This window comes from Oncorhynchus keta, chromosome 22, assembly GCF_023373465.1.
Source record: "Oncorhynchus keta strain PuntledgeMale-10-30-2019 chromosome 22, Oket_V2, whole genome shotgun sequence".
Taxonomy (NCBI): domain Eukaryota; kingdom Metazoa; phylum Chordata; class Actinopteri; order Salmoniformes; family Salmonidae; genus Oncorhynchus; species Oncorhynchus keta.
In genome coordinates, this window is record NC_068442.1 from 12,277,990 (window position 1) to 12,293,418 (window position 15,429).

The 15,429-nt window shown below is 42.6% G+C and overlaps 1 protein-coding gene across 2 annotated transcripts in view; it reads left to right on the plus strand.

The window, feature by feature from the left end:
* tspan9a (tetraspanin 9a) overlaps nucleotides 1-15,429 on the plus strand; it is a 286,905-nt gene that overhangs the window by 23,994 nt on the left and 247,482 nt on the right. For both annotated transcript variants that reach the window (XM_035798258.2, XM_035798259.2), the window contains exon 2: nucleotides 12,722-12,786. The gene's annotated coding sequence lies outside the window, so the exon portion shown is untranslated. The remainder of the gene's footprint in view (nucleotides 1-12,721; nucleotides 12,787-15,429) is intronic.

Sequence of the window (15,429 nt, forward strand, 5' to 3'; positions counted from 1 at the left end):
ACTAAACAGTTTCTGGCTTAGACAGGGCAAAGACGGTAGAGTGATTTATTAACATTATTTTCTGCTTACATATGCAACTAAACAAAGTCAAATATTCCCTTCAAGCTAGCTACATTTAATGGATTTCTGACTGTTCACAGGAAGGAAACGACCGTCAGCATTTCTCACATAAATACATATAAATCATGTATTCAGTGTTAGCTTTTTTGAGAAAGAGATATTCAGGTTTTTTCCCATGGAGGGCAATGGGACAAGATGGTGGCCTATGAATGTCTGGAGCTTTCTGCATATTGCTGTCCAGAATTTGTTTCTCCACTGAAGCGTTATAAAACCTTGCCACTGCGCGAACCTGCGCATTGCATTATTATCACTCAAACAAGCAGGCAGATAGTTGGCTAAAATTAAAATAACATCGCCGTGGCAATACGCAGAGAAACATTACATTGATAAAGACTGTTCGGACTATCGCAGAAATCCATAGACCCCTTCCCTCCCTCTCTCTTTGTCCGCCTCTGAATGCGCCACCTGGGGACAGCAGTTGGAGCTGTTCAGTGCTGCTTCACGGTTGTTTAATGCAATGCATTCACACAGTTTGAGGGGTCCCCACTTAACATGGAAATGGGGTTGACCTCACGCATGCTGCGTAGCCAACTCTGGACAGAAATGGGACATCAGGAAAGTATCTGAATACACCCATTGTCTGGGACACTTGATGAAGTTTGGGGTTGAAGGGTTTGATCCCATTTTAAAACCATTAGCAAGTATTGGCCTCGCTCGCCTTCCCTGAAGGAGACCACTGGAAAACACAGTCCAGAGGATGCCAGTGGTTTCTGCCCCAAACTGGGAGCATAACTCAGAGATCCATGAGATCTTTCACAGAGGCGTTTCCATGAGCATTGTTCTCCTTTTAGAGACTGTGGTTGAGAATGATGTACCATGTGCAGATGTGACCACAGGACAGACATGGACACAGGGCATACTATAGCCTCTCCTCAGTGCAGCTGTTGGTCTGGGTTTGATTGTGCTGGCTTTTCCAATAGACATGTGGGAACTCTCACAGACAGGCTCAGTCAACTCATTGGACACTACACAGGCACATGGTATGAGGCAAGACCAAGTGGTACAACATGCTATCACAATTTTAGTTTGCTAGCTAAATAACACGTACAACCTAGTAATGGCCATGGTGTTACTGCATTCAAATAGTTAACTACTGATTAGGAGATACTGTCTCTGCTCGACACACATATACAGCAATTGGGCTTCTGGATGCTAATTAGTGTATGCACATTGTCATTTTCTTGTGGCTATATTGGTACACATATAAGTACACATTTTTATTTTAAAGTGCCCTTCAGCCTCACTGAGACCTCCATGCCAATTATGGGCACTGGCTCTTTTTCAGGAAGTCTCTGTTATTTGTAAGGGGATATTAATAACTTGAATAACTGAGAAGTAATTCATGTTGAGACAGTTTATCTTCAGTGTGTGAGAAGAATATGGGAGAATATTTTTTTTGTTTTTGTGAAAGGGCCATTCCACGGTAACAGAATGCAATCAATGGTCATTGTTTTTTGTTTGGCATACATTTTAAAAAGGGAAAAATCTAATTCTCATTCTGTTACTGTGGAATTGCCCGAAAGCAATTTTCAGAACTGATGTTGATCCAAAATGAGTGTTCCAAGTGATATAACCTCAAAGATGACTGTCACGTTCGTTGGAAGCATACTCAGACCAACGTGCAGCGTGATCTGGGTTCCACATATTTTTTATTTAAAGTAAGTAACCACACAACGAAACAATAAAGAATGAACGAAACAAACAACGAACCGTAACAAAGAGGTGTAACATACACTAACTCAAAACAATATCCATAGGTGGAAAAAAATGCTACTTAAATATGATCCCCAATTAGAGACAACGATAGCCAGCAGCCTCTAATTGGGAATCATACCAAACACCAACATAGAAAAACTAAACTAGAACCCCACATAGAAAAGAATAACTAGAAAACCCCCCCAGTCACGCCCTGACCTACTCTACCAGAGAAAATAAGGTCTCTCTATGGTCAGGACGTGACAATGACGTATCATCATTTTGTTCTTTATCAGGTCCGTTTCAGATGTGGAATGCCAAGTGATTTTGCAATAAATGATTTATATCAAATCAATAACAATGAAATGACTTTCTGATGATGAACTGAAGATATGAATAATCTCATGATTGATGTACTGTTATTGCACTATGGGAGCCAATATAGGATCCAAAAGTAATGACGTTTCTATGAGGCTCAGTCTGATTTTTTGCATCATAATCCAGCTCTGTGGTTCACGCATGAGCTAGCTGGTGTTTCCCACTTCCTGATTCACTGCCACATGGGTAATTGAACTAAGAATAGGCCTACTGAGTCTTACTCAAATCAACTGAGCTGACTTCACGCTTGTGTGAATTATAATACAGTACCTATTCTGAAATGGCAATTTAGAAATTGGGAATTATTCACAGCATGGCCACGGCCGAGAGACCCACGAGGCGGCGCCCAATTGGCCCAGCATCGTCCGGGTTAGAGGAGGGTTTGGCTGGCCGGGATATCCTTGTCCCATTGCGCTCTAGCAACTCCTGTGGTGGGCCGGGTGCACGCTGACACGGTCGGTGTTTCCCCCGACACAATGGCGTGGCTGGCTTCCGGGTTAAGCGAGCAGCGTATAAAGAAGCATTGCGGCTTGGCGTGTTTCAGAGGACGCATGGATCTCGACCTTCGCCTCCCCCGAGTCCATAGGGGAGTTGCAGCGATGGGACAAGACTGTAGCTCCCAGTTTGTATATCACGAAAATTGGAGAGAAAAGGGGGAAATAAAAAGAGAAAGAAATCAGAAACGAGGAAGTATCCAGAAACAAGAGCCTGAACGGACATGAGTTCCTTGGTTCTGAGATCTGGCAACGTAAAGAGGTATATAATTGACTATGCCTATTGGCAACGTAAAGAGGTATATAATTGACTATGCCTATTGGCAACGTAAAGAGGTATTTCATTGACTATGCCTATTGGCAACGTAAAGAGGTATTTCATTGACTATGCCTATTGGCAACGTAAAGAGGTATATAATTGACTATGCCTATTGGCAACGTAAAGAGGTATATAATTGACTATGCCTATTGGCAACGTAAAGAGGTATTTCATTGACTATGCCTATTGGCAACGTAAAGAGGTATATAATTGACTATGCCTATTGGCAACGTAAAGAGGTATATAATTGACTATGCCTATTGGCAACGTAAAGAGGTATATAATTGACTATGCCTATTGGCAACGTAAAGAGGTATATAATTGACTATGCCTATTGGCAACGTAAAGAGGTATATAATTGACTATGCCTATTGGCAACGTAAAGAGGTATTTCATTGACTATGCCTATTGGCAACGTAAAGAGGTATATAATTGACTATGCCTATTGGCAACGTAAAGAGGTATATAATTGACTATGCCTATTGGCAACATAAAGAGGTATATAATTGACTATGCCTATTGGCAACGTAAAGAGGTATATAATTGACTATGCCTATTGGCAACGTAAAGAGGTATTTCATTGACTATGCCTATTGGCAACGTAAAGAGGTATATAATTGACTATGCCTATTGGCAACGTAAAGAGGTATTTCATTGACTATGCCTATTGGCAACGTAAAGAGGTATATAATTGACTATGCCTATTGGCAACGTAAAGAGGTATATAATTGACTATGCCTATTGGCAACGTAAAGAGGTATATAATTGACTATGCCTATTGGCAACGTAAAGAGGTATTTCATTGACTATGCCTATTGGCAACGTAAAGAGGTATATAATTGACTATGCCTATTGGCAACGTAAAGAGGTATTTCATTGACTATGCCTATTGGCAACGTAAAGAGGTATATAATTGACTATGCCTATTGGCAACGTAAAGAGGTATATAATTGACTATGCCTATTGGCAACGTAAAGAGGTATTTCATTGACTATGCCTATTGGCAACGTAAAGAGGTATATAATTGACTATGCCTATTGGCAACGTAAAGAGGTATATAATTGACTATGCCTATTGGCAACGTAAAGAGGTATATAATTGACTATGCCTATTGGCAACGTAAAGAGGTATTTCATTGACTATGCCTATTGGCAACGTAAAGAGGTATATAATTGACTATGCCTATTGGCAACGTAAGAGGTATTTCATTGACTATGCCTATTGGCAACGTAAAGAGGTATTTCATTGACTATGCCTATTGGCAACGTAAAGAGGTATATAATTGACTATGCCTATTGGCAACGTAAAGAGGTATATAATTGACTATGCCTATTGGCAATGTAAAGAGGTATTTCATTGACTATGCCTATTGGCAACGTAAAGAGGTATTTCATTGACTATGCCTATTGGCAACATAAAGAGGTATATAATTGACTATGCCTATTGGCAACGTAAAGAGGTATATAATTGACTATGCCTATTGGCAACGTAAAGAGGTATTTCATTGACTATGCCTATTGGCAACGTAAAGAGGTATTTCATTGACTATGCCTATTGGCAACGTAAAGAGGTATATAATTGACTATGCCTATTGGCAACGTAAAGAGGTATATAATTGACTATGCCTATTGGCAACGTAAAGAGGTATTTCATTGACTATGCCTATTGGCAACGTAAAGAGGTATATAATTGACTATGCCTATTGGCAACGTAAAGAGGTATATAATTGACTATGCCTATTGGCAACGTAAAGAGGTATTTCATTGACTATGCCTATTGGCAACGTAAAGAGGTATTTCATTGACTATGCCTATTGGCAACGTAAAGAGGTATTTAATTGACTATGCCTATTGGCAACGTAAAGAGGTATTTCATTGACTATGCCTATTGGCAACGTAAAGAGGTATTTAATTGACTATGCCTATTGGCAACGTAAAGAGGTATTTAATTGACTATGCCTATTGGCAACGTAAAGAGGTATTTAATTGACTATGCCTATTGGCCACGTAAAGAGGTATATAATTGACTATGCCTATTGGCAACGTAAAGAGGTATTTCATTGACTATGCCTATTGGCAACGTAAAGAGGTATTTAATTGACTATGCCTATTGGCAACGTAAAGGGGTATTTAATTGACTATGCCTATTGGCCACGTAAAGAGGTATATAATTGACTATGCCTATTGGCAACGTAAAGAGGTATTTCATTGACTATGCCTATTGGCAACGTAAAGAGGTATATAATTGACTATGCCTATTGGCAACGTAAAGAGGTATTTCATTGACTATGCCTATTGGCAACGTAAAGAGGTATATAATTGACTATGCCTATTGGCAACGTAAAGAGGTATTTCATTGACTATGCCTATTGGCAACGTAAAGAGGTATTTCATTGACTATGCCTATTGGCAACGTAAAGAGGTATTTCATTGACTATGCCTATTGGCAACATAAAGAGGTATTTCATTGACTATGCCTATTGGCAACGTAAAGAGGTATTTCATTGACTATGCCTATTGGCAACGTAAAGAGGTATTTCATTGACTATGCCTATTGGCAACATAAAGAGGTATTTCATTGACTATGCCTATTGGCAACGTAAAGAGGTATTTCATTGACTATGCCTATTGGCAACGTAAAGAGGTATTTCATTGACTATGCCTATTGGCAACGTAAAGAGGTATATAATTGACTATGCCTATTGGCAACGTAAAGAGGTATTTCATTGACTATGCCTATTGGCAACGTAAAGAGGTATTTCATTGACTATGCCTATTGGCAACGTAAAGAGGTATTTCATTGACTATGCCTATTGGCAACGTAAAGAGGTATATAATTGACTATGCCTATTGGCAACGTAAAGAGGTATTTCATTGACTATGCCTATTGGCAACGTAAAGAGGTATATAATTGACTATGCCTATTGGCAACGTAAAGAGGTATTTCATTGACTATGCCTATTGGCAACGTAAAGAGGTATATAATTGACTATGCCTATTGGCAACGTAAAGAGGTATTTCATTGACTATGCCTATTGGCAACGTAAAGAGGTATTTCATTGACTATGCCTATTGGCAACGTAAAGAGGTATTTCATTGACTATGCCTATTGGCAACGTCTAACATCCTCACTTCTCCTCAGCTTCGAAAAGTGTCAATATAATTATATTTAAATGCACCTTGCCAAGGGGATAGGACCAATGTGAATCACAAACATAGGTTGGGTGCTTCAACAAAGTTGTATCTTTGCATGTGTGTTTCTCACACTACCTTGTCTTTGCTGATGCCATTGTGATTGACCCAGCAGCTAAACTGTGAACTCAACAGCCTTTCATTATGTGGAGCCTAACTAAATCCATATGAAGTCCCTCTTCCCCCCTCCCTCCCTCCTCATATCTACTCAGTGTAAATCTTTTCAGAAGCTCTCTTATGCATGTCCAAGAACATCAGGAATCAAAATGATTTTTATTAGCAGCGATGGAAAAGCTTTGGCATTCAGCTCTGCCTGTTAGTTGCCAGTGTGCAGGGAAAGCAGCTGGAACTGGGTACTGCGGGCTGTGGGGAGAGATTATGTCAGTGTGTGTATGTGCGTGAGTGTGTAGGGAAAATCTGTGCCTGTCAGGAGAGGGTCCCATCATCCACTCTCAGGACTGGGACAAGACTATTGGACTGTTAGCACATTGCTGGTTCTGCTGCAGTGGAGGATAGGAGCTCTCAGAATATGCAAGAGGAACACTGATTAGGGCTGTGAGGGAAGATGGCAAGAGTAGCAGGTGCATCATACAGGCATTTTCATGTAAAAAGCACCATGAGCTCTAACATGTGAAGTTTATAGGAGCACATCAAAAACCCATGAGCACCTTCTCTTTACATTCACTGTAACCGCCCTCTCACCCACTGAGTACCGTCGGGTCTTTCCAAATATGAACCAAACCTACAGTTGAAGTCGGAAGTTTTACATACACCTTAGCCAAATACATTTCAACTCAGTTTTTCACAATTCCTGACATTTAATCTTAGTAAAAATTCCCCGTCTTAGGTCAGTTAGGATCACCACTTTATTTTAAGAATGTGAAATGTCAGAATAATAGTAGAGATAATTATTTATTTAAGCTTGTAGTTATTTCATCACATTCCCAGTGGGTCAGAAGTTTACATACACTCAATTAATATTTCGTAGCATTGCCTTTAAATTGTTTAACTTGGGTCAAACGTTTCGGGTAGCCTTCCACAATAAGTTGGGTGAATTTTGGTCAACTCCTCCTGACAGAGCTGGTGTAACTGAGTCAGGTTTGTAGGCCTCGTTGCTCGCACACGCTTTTTAAGTTCTGCTCACATATTTTCTATAGTATTGAGGTCAGGGCTTTGTGATGGCCACTCCAATACCTTGACTTTGTTGTCCTTAAGCCATTTTGCCACAACTTTGGAAGTATGCTTGTGGTCATTGTCCATTTGGAAGACCCAGACCCCCACCATAAAAAAAGCCAGACTACGGTTTGAAACTGCACAAAAATTGTACTTTTTGGAGAAATGTCCTCTGGTCTGATGAAACAAAAATAGAACTGTTTGGCCATAATGACCATCGTTATGTTTGGAGGAAAAAGATGGCGGCTTGCAAGCCGAAGAGCACCATCCCAGCCGTGAAGTACAGGGGTGGCAGCATCGTGTTGTGGGGGTGCTTTGCTGCAGGAGGGACTGGTGAACTTCACAAAATAGGTGGCATCATGAGGAGGGAAAATGATGTGAATATTTTGAAGCAACATCTCAAGACATCAGTCAGGAAGTTAAAGCTCTGTCACAAATGGGTCTTCCAAATGGACAATGACCCCAAGCATACGTCCAAAGTTGTGGCAAAATGGCTTAAGGACAACAAAGTCAAGTTATTGGAGTGGCCATCAAAGCCCTAACCTCAATCCTATAGAAAATCTGTCGGCAGAACTGAAAAGGCGTGTGCGAGCAAGGAGGCCTACAAACCTGACTCCGTTACACCAGCTTTGTCAGGACGAATGGGACCAAATTCACCCAACTTATTGTGGGAAGCTTATGGATGACATACCGAAATGTTTGACCCAAGTTAAACAATTTAAAGGCAATGCTACGAAATATTAATTGAGTGTATGTAAACTTCTGACCCACTGGGAATGTGATGAAAGAAATGAAAGCTGAAATAAATAACTCTACTCTTATTCTGACAATTCACATTCTTAAAATAAAGTGGTGATCCTAACTGACATAAGACAGGGAATTGTTACTTGGATTAAATGTCAGGAATTGTGAAACACTGAGTCGAAATGTATTTGGCTAAGGTGTATGTAAAACTTCCGACTTCAACTGTACGTAGTGTAGCACGTGGCAAACAAACAATAAAGCTTGTAAGGTAGCAAGGCAATAGCAGGCAATCATTTCATCACAAAGGCAACTGCACAAAAGGTGCATAAACAATGAACATGTATTGGTTACCAGCTACATGTATCGAAGAAAACCAGATACATAACTAAATGGCTGCTTGGCTTTGACTGAAGCACGTGACGGCCATTAGCGTCCAAAATCCCACACAAACCAAACAGAGGTGAGGAAGTCCTCTTAGTCCTCTTCTATGCAATAAAAGCTGTTTGTACTCACATTCAATGATGAATACTGGTTGTTGTGAGAGTTGTTGGTGTGCTCAACTACTCAACTCTGTCTGGGTGAAGGTATAAGGTATAAATACCTGGCCATATAAATATATTGAGTGCCCACCTGCCACAGGTGCACTCCGTCCTCACGGGACCATAAAGTTGAGTAGAGGGCACACCTGCCACGAATGCCCTCTGCCCAACTCCACGTCACCGATCAGGGAATTCTGTACAACCAATAATAGCAAAAGTGTGTTACTACAACTGTTTATTGGTGTAAATCCTTGGAAAGTGTCTGTTTAATTTGAACGGTTTATTTTTATGTATCTCGTTTCACTTGCATGGAAACTTTTTCCTGTTTGAGTTATTTTGGTAATTTATGTTTTTATGTTTTGTAATGTAAGAGATGAGATCATAGGCTTGTTAAAAGTTTTGGTCAGAGAGGAAAACTTTCTTCCAGATGATTTAACTTGTGTCCCATTTTGTGATAAAAATGGGCCCAATACTATCTGAAATATTCTGCACTGTTAATGCACAGATGGCCTAATTACGTGCGTGTGTGTGTGTGTGCCTCGCCTGTGTGAGCACGCGGTTGAGTAAAAAGCTCGGACTGACTGCGTCTAGTGGAAGCCCTAGTGGAAGTGAAGTGTGAGAATGTGACCGACCAGCCAGTGGAATGCAGAGTGAGCTTCCACAGCGACAGACATGTCTGTTCAGCAGCTCCTTTGTTTCCTGGCCACCACGACTAGCCTAACTGGCCATACCCCACCAAGTCAGAGACAGCACTCTGGACCTCTCAGCCTGATTAGTCTCCTACTATGCACATCTCGCTGCCCCCCATCCTGTCCACACCGTCTGTGCTCCCTAGGTGGGCCCCTGGTCTGTCGCTCTCTGTTAAGTTATAGACAGACCCATGGGATGACTGGACTGGACTATACGAAGACAGGGACATACTCTAGACATTGTATGCAAAGTGTTGAAAAGGCTTTGATTTATTTGTTGATGGGTCATTTCAACTGATTATTCTCCATTAAAACACACGTAGGTATGCGTTCCTCTGACACGATCACAGCAATGTAAAAAGGCCTTGTGGTGATTTCATCATTGCAAGATATGCCTTGGGGATTGTCTAAAAGTGTCCGTTGCCATAAGCTCTGAGCCTCTCTGTTTTAAAGTGTTTGCCATCTGTAAGTCTCCAAATCCACTTTTATGTTACTTTTCTAGTGTATAATAGAGTGAATGATGACTGCAATTTCTTTAGTGCTTTATAGACCTCAGCATAAAAAACAGGCTCAAAGTTCAAATGGTTCACATGAGGGCCTATATTATAGTTGCCTGTAACAGAGCTTATATTAGAGGCCTGGGCACCACTATTATCAAAAACTGAACCAGCAGATATGAAATGCTTGTTAAAAACCCCAACAATATCGGCTTTGGGGCGCTTGTTTGGGATGCTCTGGATCGAGTGGGACAACATTCCACAGGCCAGTATCAACAGCCTGATCAACTATGTGAAGGAGATGTGCCGCGCCGCATGAGGCAAATGATACTGACTGGTTCTGATCCAAGCCCCTACCTTTTTTTAAGGTATCTGTGACCAACAGATGCATATCTGTATTCCCAGTCGTGTGAAATCCATAGATTATTTAAATGTACTGATTTCCTTATATGAACTGTAACTCAGTAAAAAATCAGAGAAATTGTTGCGTTTTGCGTTTATATTTATGTTCAGTGGATGTAACGTTTATCTTTTTAAATTCTGTTTTCCTGTTGGAACTTGGAGCCCATGAAGACTGACCCGGCTCCAGCATTCTCTGAATATAATTGCAGTGTTAACAACTTGAGGCATCTCCCTCTCTGGACCACACTGCACCAAACACCACAGGAAGGGCCCTTACTCGCTGACAAAAAGATCCCCATCGCTAAGGCCCGCTCGCAGGCCTCTCCAGTGAAGAGAGAAAGGATGAGAGGCCCCACTTCCTCTCACTGTGGGTCTGATGGAGGTCAATCAAATGTAGGCCTGATTGCTGTGCCACTGAGGGGATGGCTCTCATTGGATTTACTGTATAGAATCATTGCAACTTCATTAGTCTCCCTTCCTGATTGTTTAATCTTAAACCCCTGAATGTTTGATGTAAAATATGAAGCACATTTGTTTCCTTTTACCAGGCCACCACTGGTGTTCATCCTTAGTGTGTAGGCTGTATGAATGTACAGATGGAGTAATTATCACAGGTTTTGGTAAAGACTAGCTCAGTCTGCTAAATGAAGTCAGATGTAGTGTAAAAAGCTTTCAGAGTCGTTATTAATACATCCAAGTGTGCAGTGTTTAAGCGTTGTCATCTGTTGAATACTTTACGAAAGGGTGCAAAAGGTCAGAAAATTGAAAGAAAATGTCTTGAGGGGATTTGTTTCTTTTCTTTGTCGGCACACCTGATATTCTTTGAGTGTCGTGTAAGATCTCTTCTCCTTTGATAATCCTCGAGATCGAACATCAAAGATAGTATTCTCTCTCAAAGAAGTGAGTTTCCGTCTATATCCCCAAGCTCGTACATTGGCACCTTAATTGGACAGTTTTTAACTTAAGCTTTTGTACCATTTTCCAAGGATGATGAAAATACTAGCCAGGAGATTCTAGACATTGCTAAAGAACCAGCGAACCTGTTTAAAAACGGTTTGGAGGAACCAACTCTGGAGAGGTCGTAAATGAGCTAAAACTTCCAAAAAGTGAACTGTCCCTTTAAGGTTTCACAGGAGAACAGGAAAACAAAAGCATTGGAGTGTGAAGTCTGGTTTCCAGGAATGAAGGAAACGCTTGGATCAGGGGGAGATTAATTTTAAGGAAGAAAGAAAAATAGCAGTTGCCAGTTCATTGCCATTATGTTCCACAGGCTTATGGTTTGGGAGCCACAACAAAAACGAAAACTAATGACATGTTGACTTTACGTTCGGTTTTAAATTGAAAAGAAATAAGAAAAATTGCTCTATTAAAAATGCCCCGTCCTCAGTTATCGTTTCTCTTTATTCCCTCCTTCCCTCTCCTCTCCTGCGCCCTCCACTCACCAATGAGAACTGAGTGGGACCGGAGGACTGGGGCTGGAAACAGAGCACCCAGGCCCTGACTGTAGTCTGATTTTCTAATTGAATGAGTGCAGCGTGAGCTGCGGTTGGGGGCCCAGCAGCAGGCATGGGAATACGTAACAGCTTTTAGAGAAAAAGCCCACAAGAAAGAGAGGGACAGCGAGACAGAGGCTGAGCAGCAGAATGGAGAAAGATGCCACTCAGACTCTGAACTGCAGGGCAAAATGCAACATGAGCTCACGGATTGGACTGGAGGTTCTCGGTCCGCTCAATGTCAACCTGCACTCTTCCCACTTAGACACTCACTGACTCATTCTAACCTCAGGTCTGATAATATTTGGCACATAAGTATGTAGTCGTGCTATGGCAACATCTCTGCTCGATAGATTACTTATCAAGTCTAAAATAGCATGTTGAGTGTTGAAATAAACCCATAAGACATTTGGTCTGGTTGATCATGGGAAAACTCCTGTATGTCCAAAGACCCAAAATAGACTGCAGGTTGGCTATGCTAAATACTATGACAGTAAATGTAGTGTCTCTTCTGACTCTTATCTTCTAGGAATAAATTCACTCCTAAAAAGGGATACGATGGCCGTCACTCATGCATTGCTTCTTGCACTGCAATATTTCCATGTGTTTGTACAATATGGTAATAATTACCATCACACACACACACACGAGCAGTTGATGTTTACCTGGAGGAGTTGTGTGTGTTTCAGGTGTATTACTGCTGTTTACTGGGGCCTTCCCAGTCCTTTCATGGCCCCTGAATGACATTCCCCACTCTCCTGCAATCTCTCTCATTCACAAAATACACAGCCTACCGTCACATTAGACTCCATTCTGGCTTCTACAAACAACTACCCACAAAAAAAAACGTATTCTGCTGTGAGCCTGTTCTTTACAGCAGCTGTCTCTGTATATGGTTTGTACTGTAAAATGTCCCCGTCCATGTTGTATTTTCATCAAAAGCGTCAGCTTGTAGTTCAGCCCGTTTCTCTCTCTTTTGTTTGACAGGCCATCCCATTACAAGCAGGGGTCCCACTGCTTCGGTTCTGTTTGCCTCCACCACATCTAAGCCGGTAAGACATGACATCGCCTTGTATCCCTTTACACTCATACCAATATATACGGGTTGAAAATTGCAGATGTGTGCACTGATAAGTGCCTTTAATTGGAACACAGTGGCTGTACAGTAACACGCTATACATGACGTCAGAGCCCTGCCTCTGCGAGTCACAGCGCTGTGTGGGTTTTGACTGACAGCCGTTCTGAACTTGGGCACCTCGAGCAAAAAGAATGTGCCTCCCGCTAATTTGATAACTTTTGCACATGTTTTGTTGTCTGAGGGAAATGCTGTAAGTTAAGAGGACTGAGAAAGATGAGACGTTGAGGATTATTATAAATCCCTCTTTGATGTCATACAAGCAAGCCGAACACCTGCGAGTCCAAGTGCATAGCATAAAACCGATGCCCTATACAGTGTCAACTTATGTCAATTTATGATCACTGTTTGATGTACAAGATGACATCATACCCTGGGTTGTTCTGAACAGAATGAGCCTGTGTTTGTCTATTGTGAAGAACATTCTCTGCGGCACACACACCTGAATGCAGTTATGACTCCTTTCTATAGCAACACACGTGCCCTGCCCACCTGAGGATCTGTCGTTTTCAGCCATCTATTTCCTGTTTGAAGGGCCCAAAAATCCACCGGTCACTTAAATCACGCCAGGTGGATTGCTTTCATTTTACTCTTGCAACTCTTTCATGCTCTTGCCCGTTTTCTCCCAGTAACGTTATGACCACAGAGATGTTTGTAAGGACCTGTCAAACACACACCGGTAATGGTTGAAATGGGCTCAGTGGAATACATCGTCTTTCTGTTGAATCTATAAAGAACACTTAACTCTATAAGAACACATTTAACACATCGTCTCGACACTTCTCACAAGATAAGAAAATGAATTTATTTTGATGGGTGCTAATTTTTTGTGAAGTAATCATTTAATACAGTTGAAATTTTTACGAATTAGATGGCCTGAAAACAACTTTGGAAAATGAACACTTGGATTATAGTGATATGTCTGGCCTTGTACTCTTACAATCTCTACCCAGCACAGCCAGAAGAGAACTAGCCACCCCTCAGAGTCTGGTTCCTCTATAGCTTTCTTCCTAGGTTCCTGCCTTTCTAGAGCGTTTGTCCTAGCCACCGTGCTTCTACATCTGCATTGCTTGCTGTTTGGGGTTTTAGGCTGGGTTTCTGTATAACACTTTGTGACATCTGATGTAAAAAAGGGCTTCATAAATACATTTTATTTGATATTGCAAAAAATGTAAAGTATGTGAAGAGAGGTGTAATCGAGAGCCAAGCATGTTGATTTTTAATCTGAGGGTATCCTGCTATTGACCCACTTGTTGAATTATACAACAGTAATTACTCAGGCTGAGACAGAGCAGGTGAGTGCAGGTAGGCTGAGACAGAGCAGGTAGGCTAAGACAGAGCAGGCAGGCTGAGACAGAGCAGGCAGGCTGAGACAGAGCAGGCAGGCTGAGACAGAGCAGGCAGGCTGAGACAGTGCAGGCAGGCTGAGACAGTGCAGGCAGGCTGAGACAGTGCAGGCAGGCTGAGACAGAGCAGGTGAGTGCAGGTAGGCTGAGACAGAGCAGGTAGGCTGAGACAGAGCAGGCAGGCTGAGACAGAGCAGGCAGGCTGAGACAGAGCAGGCAGGCTGAGACAGTGCAGGCAGGCTGAGACAGAGCAGGCAGGCTGAGACAGAGCAGGCAGGCTGAGACAGAGCAGGCAGGCTGAGACAGAGCAGGCAGGCTGAGACAGTGCAAAAAAGGCAGGCTGAGACAGAGCAGGTGAGTGCAGGTAGGCTGAGACAGAGCAGGCAGGCTGAGACAGAGCAGGCAGGCTGAGACAGAGCAGGCAGGCTGAGACAGAGCAGGCAGGCTGAGACAGAGCAGGCAGGCTGAGACAGAGCAGGCAGGTGAGACAACTTCTCAGTTCCTGCAGTGCAGGTGGTGACCACAGACAACTTCTCAGGCAGGCTGAGACAGAGCAGGCAGGCTGAGACAGAGCAGGCAGGCTGAGACAGTGCAGGCAGGCTGAGACAGTGCAGGCAGGCTGAGACAGAGCAGGTGAGTTTGCGGGCAGGCTGGAGACAGAGCAGGTAGGCTGAGACAGAGCAGGCAGGCTGAGACAGTGCAGGCAGGCTGAGACAGTGCAGGCAGGCTGAGACAGTGCAGGCAGGCTGAGACAGAGCAGGTGAATGCGGGCAGGCTGAGACAGAGCAGGTGAGTGCAGGCAGGCTGAGACAGAGCAGGTGAGTGCAGGCAGGCTGAGACAGAGCAGGTGAGTGCAGGCAGGCTGAGACAGAGCAGGTGAGTGCAGGCAGGCTGAGACAGAGCAGGTGAGTGCAGGCAGGCTGAGACAGAGCAGGTGAGTGCAGGCAGGCTGAGACAGAGCAGGTGAGTGCAGGCAGGCTGAGACAGAGCAGGTGAGTGCAGGCAGGCTGAGACAGAGCAGGTGAGTGCAGGCAGGCTGAGACAGCAAGTTATTGATGGTTGCAGCCTTGTTTTACCCAGTCATGTTAATTCAGTCAAATATATCCCTTCTACAGTATTTCTTCAAATTAAACCGCTTTTCTTTATTTTAGCTTAAACACATTCCTGATTCCATTAGGAAAATGTACACTGCTCAAAAAAATAAAGGGAACACT